Source organism: Dipodomys merriami, unplaced genomic scaffold (genome assembly GCF_024711535.1).
Source record: "Dipodomys merriami isolate MVZ:Mamm:240054 unplaced genomic scaffold, mDipMer1.0.p SCAF_6, whole genome shotgun sequence".
Taxonomy (NCBI): domain Eukaryota; kingdom Metazoa; phylum Chordata; class Mammalia; order Rodentia; family Heteromyidae; genus Dipodomys; species Dipodomys merriami.
The window spans coordinates 58,120,237-58,131,358 of NW_027206179.1; the positions used below are offsets into that span (position 1 = coordinate 58,120,237).

At 38.5% G+C, this 11,122-nt stretch overlaps 1 pseudogene across 1 annotated transcript; it reads left to right on the top strand.

The window, feature by feature from the left end:
- Nucleotides 1-261: 261 nt before the first annotated feature.
- LOC138814317 (small ribosomal subunit protein uS5 pseudogene) lies at nt 262-9,823 on the top strand (annotated as a pseudogene). The gene is made up of 3 exons (XR_011367923.1): nt 262-323; nt 3,454-3,623; nt 8,967-9,823. The product of XR_011367923.1 is annotated as a small ribosomal subunit protein uS5 pseudogene (transcript).
- The last annotated feature ends 1,299 nt before the right edge of the window (nt 9,824-11,122 follow it).

The following is an 11,122-nucleotide window of genomic DNA, read 5'->3' on the forward strand; positions in this document are numbered from 1 at the left end:
CATTTTTTTTTGTACATTAACTTTGGGTTTAAATAAAGGAGGAAGAATTGGGGTTAGAAGAGAAAAGCATGCATAATTATTAACATCGGTGTGATCTGGTAGTCTAGTGGTAGTTCCAAGTGTCCCAGTTGCTCATTGTCTTGGGATTGGTCAAGTGGACCCTTGTTAGGATTCATTGCTGCATAGTTAGAAAGGAAGAGGGGACCAGGTAGCTTTGTCTCTTGTCACAGGATGTCTATCCAATCGCTAGGTTCTTCCAAGATGGCTACACAGCAACTGCAGGAGAGAATGGCTCAGAGCAAAGGACAGAGATACAAATGGAGGTAGGGATGCCAAGTTTTCAGTTATTCTTTGCACATGTGCAGGCCCAAATGAGCATTTGGTGGAATTTTTCTTGCAAAAGCAGCTTTTTAAAGTACACATTACACTATGAGTCAATCCTTAGGACATTATTTTTGTGTCTCTTAAGATGCTTATGATTTTGGTGTTGAGAAGATTTTTCTCTCTCTCTCTGTGTGTGTGTGTGTGTGTGTGTGTGTGTGTGTGTGTGTGTGTGTGTGTGTGTGTGTGTGTGTGTGTGTGTGCGTGTTTGGCCTGGGCGCTGCTTCTTAGCATTTTTGCTCAAGGCTAGTGCTTTACCACTACTACCATAGCTCTACTTTCAACCTTTTGGTGCTTGGTTAGAAATAAGAGTCTTATGGACTGTCCTAACCAGGCTTGGCTTTGAACTGTGATCCTTAGATCTCAGCCTCCTGAGTAGCTAAGATTATAGGTATGAGCCATCAGAGCCAGGTTTGTTGTTGATACTGATGTTGGGAAAGAAAACATAGATGACATGAACTCTTTCTCCTATTTTTTTCTGCAATAACTGTGCTTCTCTGAATGTCCTTTTAGTTGCTTACATCATTACTTCTGGTTTTTGCAGGTTCTAGTGCCTTGAGCAAATGTGTTGCCATGAGAACATAGAGACTTAACTTTTGTTTCTGGGCTGCTATTGTTTTTACTCCTGCTTCTTAAGTAAACAGCTGTTATTTTCCCTGTCTTCTCTAGACGTGGGTCACCTGGTAGTTGATTTGTACCTGGGCTGAAATGCAGGGATATAGCTCAATCTTGGTACAGTGAATGAATTATGAAACCTGAGCAGCCATTGTGAACCAGATCTTTCATTTTCCACGTTGTGGTGCTATTTCACCTGCGACTTTGCTGACCTTAGGGAGAATGTCCCTCCCACCAGGAGCCAAGTCCCAAGTGAACAACTTCCCAGAAGAACGTGTTTTTCACGTATAAATCAACCCAGAGTCCATGCTCCCAACCACCTCCTGTACTGCACATTCCAGGTCACTATTCACCTGCTTTAATATTCCAGACCAGAGGCACAATCTCAACCCACAGCCCACTGAACATATTCAAGAAGCCTGCCTCCACATTTCTTCCTACTGAGGGGGGAACCTTGTCAAAGGCTCTGCCCACATTTCCTCTCTCTGCCTTTGCCTCTCAATGTCTCTTGATGCTCCATCATGTGGTCTCCTGTTACTATGGTATTCCTTCTCTTCTTAGGATCTATGAACATAATAAACTATCTTTTTCATGGTAAACAACTCCTGGTCTGTTGACTTCATTCTACTTCCATTTCCTAATTAATTTACATTTTACAACATCCATACATTATCCAAGTACTTGATGGTCACATGTCATGTGCCTCTAAGACTCTACTGCATGACTCTGTAGCCATAGCCAGCTTTTACATACCATGCAAGTCTAAATTATACACGTTAGGACAAGATATTATTTGATTCTCTTCATGACCTGAATAAAGGAAGTCTCCAACAAAGTAGTTGATACATGGAATGGATTTATTATTATAGTTCTGGGAAGGTTAATGACAGACAGACAGACAAACAGACAGATGTTGTTTTCCTCCCCTTTCTTTGGGGAGCATCATTATTCACCTGGTGCTCAGACTACTAGGATTACTGGCATTAACAAGCTGATCATTCAATCTGCATTTTGATGTTGATTTCATTTGTTCACCACCAGATTAAAAAAAAAAAAAGCTGTCCTCAACCATGTGAAATTGACAGGCTTCAGAAGGAAGAAATGGATTAAGTAAGCTGAAAGCATTACCGTGAAACCTTTCTAATTAAGGTTGATGAGGAGGGAAAAACAAGTGTGAGATAACTCTAACCTATTTTTTCCCTCTTCTCCTCCGCAAACACTCATAATAATAGAATAATGACAGGTTTCAGGATAAGAGAACTGGAACATTTTTAAAGTTCAAAATGTAAGCATTAATAAATGGCCTGAGTTTAGAAAAATGAATTCTATACAAGTGGTACTAAACAGAATTAGTACTTTATTATAAAGTGAAAGGGACATGAATTTAAAAAATGACCATAATCAGAGTTCAACCGCTGGGCTTTACACTGTCTGACTTACAGACACAAAGACACCCTCCCCAACCCCAGGGCTCTCCACTCCCTCCTGTAGTAGCTCCTGCATCTACTCCTACCTGGAGGCTCAGGGAAGGCCAGATCCCTGCTGTAGCAATCATGTGTACCAATTGTATAGAAAAAGGCTGGAAAATGTACTAGCTCTGCTAAAACATGGGCTGAAAACTGCTCAGTGGGAATCTAGGCAATGAAATGGAAAGAACATTTAGGTACTATTTTAATTATGTTAAAATAGGTAAAGATTTTCAAATGATCCGTGCCTTTATAAAAAAAGGACTTTAAAATTGTTTTGTAAAGGTATATATTACCTTCTGAAAGGCAGTTTGATGGTATACAAAGGTTGTCCTTGAAACCAGAACTTTTAGACTCCACCCAAATTCTCAGATTTCTACATCTCAGATTTGGACACCTACCCCTACCTTACATACTAAGGAAAGACAGGTTAGTGGTGAAAGACAAAGAAAAAAGATTTGTTATATGGCATGGACATGCATTGGAATATAGCAGCACTTCAGCTAATTGTATTTTCATAATTTAAAAAAAAAAAGAGAAATCTCAAAAAAAATTTCAGGAAGAAGATACTAGAAGTACATCCAGATCTTCAGCAAGAAATGAAGAACATAAGAAATTGTAAATATTAAGTATTTACTTAGATATTACTTAGATAAATGATTCCTTTCTTCAGTTTTCTAAAAATACATAGAATTTGTAAAAATAAAAATCATGACATTTTATTGTAAGGTTTTGAGTTATGTAAATGGGGTACATAAATTAATTTACAAAAATATCTGGGAGTAGAGTGGTTAAAAGAGCCTGTATTATATATCTAGGTGACACTGAATGCACTATGAAAGCTACTGTGTAACTCACTATGTAACTTCTAACTCATGATCTTCCTACCTCAGCCTCCTAGTGTTGGTATTATAGGCATGCACTGCCATATTTGGCTAGGTCCTACCTTTAATAATGTTAAAACAATAATTTAATTTCAAATTTTGGAAAGAACAACCACTCAAACCATACCAGATACCAAAGAAGAAGTGGAGGAGGAGCAGCAGGAAGAGGAGGAGGAAGAAGAGGAGGAGGAGGAGGAGGAGGAGAAGGAGGAGAAGGAGGAGGAGGAGGAAAAAGATAGAATAGAGACAACAGGGAAATATTTACTAGAGATAGGATGTAGAGACATTAATACTTGCCTGACTAGAAATCTGAGGAAATTGTATTAATAGGGAACAGATTACACTAATAAAGAGACTAATAAAACAAAAGAACATAATAATTCTGAATAATTTAGCTGCCAAACATGTAAATAAGAAAATCACAAAGAGAATCATATAAAACAATATAAACAGAAAACAATAAATAATTGCAGAAAATTTTTACATATCTTTCTTGGAAAATGAAAGGTTAAACATACCAAAATATAATCAGAATATATTAGATATGAATAGAACTCTTTTTTTTTTTTTGGATCCAGTCGTGGGGCCTGAACTCTGAGCCTGGGCGCTGTCCCTCAGCTCTTCAGCTCAAGGCTAGCGCTCTACCACTTGAGCCACAGCGCCGCTTCCGATTTTTTCTTTTTGCTTATGTGGTGCTGAGGAATCGAATCCAGGGCCTCAGGCATGCAAGGCAAGCGCTCTACCACTGGAGCCACCTTCCCAGCCCCTGAATGGAACTCTTAATAATCTTGACACAGTAAATATATATAGAGAGAGATGGATATAGATATAGATGTATATAGATATTATATATCTATACAATACACATATATCTATACATCTATATATCTATAAAATATATTTAATGTTAGTAAATATTATATTATATATAAATATATCTATTATATACATCTCTATAGATGTATATAACTCCTATATAATACCTATATACATCTCTATCTCTCTATATATATTGTAGTCATTGTCCAAGATAAAGACATATGGATAAAGATACACAATTAGCCCTGCATTTCTGTGTGTATGTGGGTTCTTCATCTATGGGTTTAAACAATCACAGATTAAAAATATTTGAAAATAAAAAAGCATATGTACTAAGTACATAAGATTTTTTTTCTTGCCATTATTCCCTGAACAGTTAGTATAACAGTTATACACTGGCATTTACATTGTTGTATGTGTTATAAGTAATCTAAAGATGATTTAAAGTGCATGGAAAGATGTGCATAGTTAAATGTAGATAAATGCTATTTTGTAGAAGAATTTAATGTCCTCAGAGGAAAAGGTGTCCTACAGTCTATCCCTAGGAGGGCTAGTTATGAATGTTTCTCAAGAACATGTGAATCATTAATAAAAACTGGTTAGAACTTTGTCCCAAACTACAAGTACTCCTCTTATTTAGACCACATTCCCAAGAATACAATAAAATTAAAAATCAATCTTAAAGGGAACACCAATAATTAATTCATAGGCTAAATAGGAAATACTTAGAAGCAAACAACCAAAAAATATTTTAATGATTCATGGTATGTAATTAAAAAAGTACTTATGGAAATGTTATATTTTAGTAATGAATTTATTAGTCAATAAATGGGCTTTAAAAAGGAATATTCGATGTTAAAAAGAAATAGTCTGGTTTGTGTTTTTTTTCCTTGTCATTCATGGGGCTTGAACTCTGGGCCTGGGTGCTATCCCTTAGCTCTTCAGCCAAGGTGAGTGCTCTACCACTTGAGCCATAGTGGCACTTCCAGTTTTCTGGTGGTTAATTGGAGATAAGAGTCTCATGGACTTTCCTGCCCCGGCTGGCTTTAAACTGTAATCCTGAGATCTCAGCCTCCTGAGTAGCTAGGATTACAGGCATTAGCCACCGGCGCCTAATAGTCTGTTTTTAACTCAAGAATTAGAGGTGATTAAGAATTAAACCTAAGTTTTAACTCTAGAAATAGAAATGCAACCGCAGAAATGTATTTAATAAAAATATGAGGAGAAAATAAAATTAGTTAAGTCCAATAAAAGCCAGTTCTTTGAAACAAATACATAAGATAGCCCAACTTATGTCAGTACTGATCAAGAAACCTAGAGAAAACAAATTTATTTCTGTGCCGGTCCTGGGGCTTGAACTCAGGGCCTGAACACTATCCCTGAGCTTTTTATTTCATGGTTGATGCTTTATAACTTGAGCTGTACTTCTATTTCTGGCTTTTTGCTAGCCAATCAGAGGTAAGAATCTAATGGAGTTTCCTGCCTAGGATGGCTTCAAACTGCAAACCCCAGATCTCAGCCTCCTGTGTAGGTAGGCTTACAAGCATTAGCCACAGGTGTCTGACTTAGTTAAGACAGTTTACAACAATAAAATAACCAAAGTACAAATCTATAGAGATTTAAAGTTCTGAGACTTTTATAAGCAAGTGAAAAACACTTAGAAAAAAGAGAAATTACAAAAGAAATGATATAAAACCCTGACTACGTTTTAAAATAATTTACTTACCAAATTGCATTCATGTCAGGTGGGTTAACAAAATCATTTTATTAAATTTGTAAATTAAGCTTGCAATAAAATGCTTACACATAATTAGAATGCGTAACAGAAAAACCTCTATTTTTAGGAACAATCAAAAATAAGTTACAGAAGAAAATATACTAAAAGATGTGCAAGATCTTTCTAAAGTATATTTTTTGGTGATACTGGGAATTTGAACTCAGGGCCTCAAGCATAATACCTCTTAGCCATACCTTCAACTCTGTTTCTTACTGGTAATTTGTAAAATATAGTCTTATTTCACAACTAGATGTGTGCCTGAGTTGTCATCTATCTCCTTTAGGTTTTCTGTCACAGGTGTCTGACTTAGTTAAGACAGTTTACAACAACAAAATAACCAAAGTACATTCCCACCAACAGTGTAATAAGGTCCCTTTCCCCCCACATCCCTACCAGAATTAGCTACTGTTTGAATTCTTGATGCTGGCCAATTTCACCGGAGTAAGATGGAATCTCAACATTGTTTTGTTTTCATTTCCTTTATGATCAGGAATATTGAGCATTTTTCCATGTGTTCATTGGTCATTCTGACATCTTTTTCTGAGAAGTCTCTACTTAGCTCCTTTGCTATTTATTAATTTGATTACTAATTTGGGGGAGAGTTATTGCAACCCCTTTTATGACTACTTATTAATAACAATAAAAAGGAATTCTCACTGGAGAGATAGAGTGAGTGAGAGAAAGAGAGAGCGAAAATCAGTTTAGAGATTCAGACACTTCAGTCCATGCCCTGTTGCTTTTGGGCCTATGGAAAGGTTGACCGCATGGTGGAGAATGCAAGAGAGAGCAACTTGCTCATGTCATGTGGCAGAGAAACAAGAGAGGAAGAAGAGACAGGTGCTCCACAATCCCCATTGAAGTCTGGCACACAATAACCTACGATTTCTGACTTCTTAAGGTGCCAGTACCTTCCAATAGCATAATGCCAAGAACCAAGCCTTTGGAAGAACATACAGGCCTTTGGAAGACAACCAGATCTAAACTATAACAATAAGAAAGGTCAGAAGCCAACCTGATTATACTTGGAAGCTTTGAATTGGGTGGAAGAAAGATGTCATTTGGTTAAAAGCAGTAGGACAACTAGATTCTAATATAAAAATACTTTGAAAGTACTCACATCATATGTTAATAGAAATCCTAGAAGGACTTAAAACTCTGCATGGAAAAAGATTTTAACTATTAAATGAAAAAACTTAACTTCTTCATACATTCAAGACAGGAAAGATTTCTTTAATAAGACCTTGATTCCTAAGTATAAAATATAAGACCTTCTCTATAGGCAAATTGCAAATGTCTATATAAATATAGAGAAAACATAACAAAAATTAATGATGACTTATGTGATGATAGAATGAAGACATGTGTTTTATCTCTGCTGCATCCCTAATCTTCATTAAGTAACATTTTAAAGACAAGAAAAACTGGAGAGCATTTGTAAAGACAAAGAAAGAAAAAAGAGCCGGCTGTGGTGGCGCACGCTGGTAATCAATGAGAAGGATAAAGCAGGAGGATCACAAGTTCGAGACCAGCCTGGGCTACACAGGGCTGGGAAGGTGGCTCAGTGGTAGAGCACTTGTCTTGCATGCATGAGGCCCTGGGTTTGATTCCTCAGCACCACATAAGCAGAAAAAGCTGGAAGTGATGCTATGGCTCAAGTGGTAGAGCACTAGCCTTGAGCTGAAAAGCTGAGGGACAGTGCCCAGGCCCAGAGTTCAGGCCCCACAGCCAAAAAAAAACATGGAAGAATTCTGAGTGGTGTGATCTGATCTGCAGATTGTCTGCTTATTCGAAGGTTCCAATCAGCTTTCAGTGGCCCAGTCCTGAAAATAACCAGAAAACTCATGACTACCAGCCAAGGAGAGTTTTCCATATGGAAAACAGAAATTCCCCTCTCTTCCACCCAAAATAACTAACAACAACAAAACAGAAAGAAAAGAAAGAAAAAAAGAAAGAAAAGGACATTAAGAAAAAAAGAGATAAGTTTGAGTGGAGGAGATAGAATCAAATGCCTTTTCAAAGGAATGTTTGAAACCAAAAAGAAAATTTGAAAATGAAAATCTCATTAACAACCTGGGCCCCCTCGCTCATGCCCACGATCTTAACTACTCAGAAAACTAACATGTGGAGGATTAAGATTTGAAGCTAGCCTGGACAGAAAGCCTTCAAGACTCCATTTCCAAAATAACCCAAAACATGCAGATCTGGAGGCATGGCTCAAGGGGTAATATGCCAGTCAAGTAAGCAAACTAAGGAAGTACAAGGCCCTTTTCAAACAGAAGTACCACCAAACTGCAATAACAGAAACAAAAAGTTGAATAGAAGGTTTGGAAAATAAGAAGACATCTCTCAGAAAGTAAAAGGTAGATAAAAAAGTGAAATATACAGAAAACAATGCCTTGCACCTATAACTGTAGCTACTCAGGAGCTGTGATCTGAGGACAGGTGTTTGAAGCCACCTGTTCAGGAGACTCTGATCTCCAATTAACTACTAAAAAAAAAAAAAAAAAAACAAAACCCTGGAAGTGCAGCTGCGGTTCAAGTGATAGACCACTAGCCTTGAGAAAACAAAACAGAAAACTCAGAGAGGGCACCCAGACTTTGAGTTCAAGTCCTAGGACTGTCACAAAACCAAACAAGACTCAGATGGTAAAATAGGGCCCATTTTAAGTAGAGGCCAGACAAGATGATCAATATTAAGATGCCTGATAATCTGAGGTTAAAAAAAACAACCAATGTAATGAAAGAGTTATTTAAAGATAAAATGTAGGAGAACTTCCTCAAAAGAAAATGGTGGACAGTACAAAATCACTAGGTTGTAGAAACCTTGACTCTAGAATGGTCCACAATATAGTCACATGTATGGCAGTTAAGCTAGTAAACTTTAAGGATAAAGGCAAAGACTTCTTAATGCATGCCTACAGAAAGGAATTGCTCGGTGAAGTGATATTAATCATTCAATCTCTCCACAGAGAATCAGTAGAATCGATTAAAAGTATTTTTACTTCTTCTCCTTCTCCGGTGCAGCGGGAGGTCCCCGCTCCGGAGGCCTTGGTGGCTTCCATGGAGGCTTTGGTAGCGGCCTCCGGGGTAGAGGTCGCGGCCATGGTAGAGGCCGGGCTGGTGGCCCCGGGGCTCGTGGAGGCAAGGAATGGATCCCCGTCACCAAACTGGGCCCCCTGGTTAAGGACATGACGATCAAGCCTTTGGAGGAGATCTGTCTTTCCTCTCTGCCCATCAAGGAGTCTGAGATGGTTGACTTCTTCCTGGGGGCATCACTCGAGGATGAGGGGTTGAAGATTATGCCCGGCAGAAGCAGAATCCAGCTGCCCACCAGGTTCAAGGTATTTGTAGCCACTGGCGACTACAATGGCCATGTTGGTCTGGGGATTCAGTGCGCTAAGGAGGTGGCCACTGCCATCCGGGGGCATTATCTTGGCCAAGCTCTCCATCGTCCCTGTGCGGCAAGGTTACTGGGGGAACAGGATTGGCAGGCCTCACACTGTCCTGGCAAGGTGACAGGCTATGAGTTTCTGTGCTGGTGCGCCTCATTCCTGCCACCAGAGGCACTGGGATTGTGTCAGCTCCTGTCCCCAAGAAGCTGCTGATGATGGCTGGAATTGATGACTGCTACACCTCAGCCAGGGGCTGTACTGCTACCTTGGGGAACTTGGCCAAAGCCACCTTTGATGCTATCTCCAAGACCTACAGTTACCTGACCCCTGATCTCTGGAAAGAGACCGTATTCACCAAATCTCCTTATCAGGAATTCACTGCTCATCTTGTGAAAACCCACACCAGAGTCTCCGTGCAGAGGACCCAGGCTCCAGCTGTGGCTACAACATAGAATTTTATACAACAATAATAAAGTGAATCACGCCTGAAAAAAATATTTTTGTTATCTTTAAGTAGTTGTACAAAGTAGTTGCCATTTGCGGAAGCAGGTTATGAATACAGTGTTTCTTGATCAATATCAGCCCTTTCAACATTCTCACTCACCACCCCTCAACCTACCCCTTCCCTTATCTTAATTTTTGGTTATGCGTTGAATTTTTTCTATTTAACAAAGCAGTTATATGTACAATGCATCTTGATCTATGTCACCACTTTAACATCTTTACCGCCCTGTAACCCACCCCTTCCCTTATATTTATCAATTCTGTGGCACATACAATGAATTCTTTCCTGCATTCTTTCCCCTTATTCCTTCATTCTTCTCTCTCTCTCCCTTTGGTCCCAGCTCTCCTCTTACAAGTAAGTACCCATTTCCTGGTACTTGTTGGGCATTGATTTCATCTTAAATACAACACACACACACACACACACACACACACACATTACTATTTTTCCTCTCCATATAATCTATTACACTTCAGTTCATTCATTTGTAACCCCTTGCTGACTTGGAGATGTATAGACACTTTCTAGCAACCACAAACGAGGGAAACCATGCAAGCTATCTGGCTTACTTTGCTTATTATAATTTTTCCCGAGTCTTTCCATTTCCTTACAAATGCTACAACATCATTTCTGATGGATGAGTAGAATTTCACTCTATGTGTGTATAATATGTATATATGCAATGGCTTATTTTAAGACATGTAGAAATCAGTGGTAACCAAATGGAATCAGCAAGTGAAGGTGTCTTTCAAGTCCATAGGAAATAGGTGACCAGCTCAGAGAGAAAGAGTTGGGAATTTGGTACCTACAGGGTCTTCTACAACTTGGAAAGAAATCTACACATGAAAACACTCAAGTAAATGATTTTGGAATGGAGATCCCTGGGTGGCGAGTTGATAGTGAGCACTGAATGTTGTTGTTGAATGACTATCAAATCATCCTGAAAATTATATTTTCTAAACAAGATGTGCATATTGTCAACCTAAACAAAGTAAAATAAAATAGAAACAAAGTTCTGGAGAGGAGCAGGAAGATGGGAGAAAGTATAAGGTATCAAAATGAGTGGGTTATAAACTAGGCAATCCATTATAAGTATGATTTTTCTCAACTAAACTTTCGAGAATCACTGGGGACCAAAAGCTGTGAGATTTTACTGCCTGAAAACCAGCTGGATATCAAATCCATAAATATGAAATCATTAGTTTTTGGAGTTAACAAGGCTAATAGATCCATAGCTTTCACAGTTAGAAAGGCTAACAGATCCATAAGCTTTTAGAATTAGC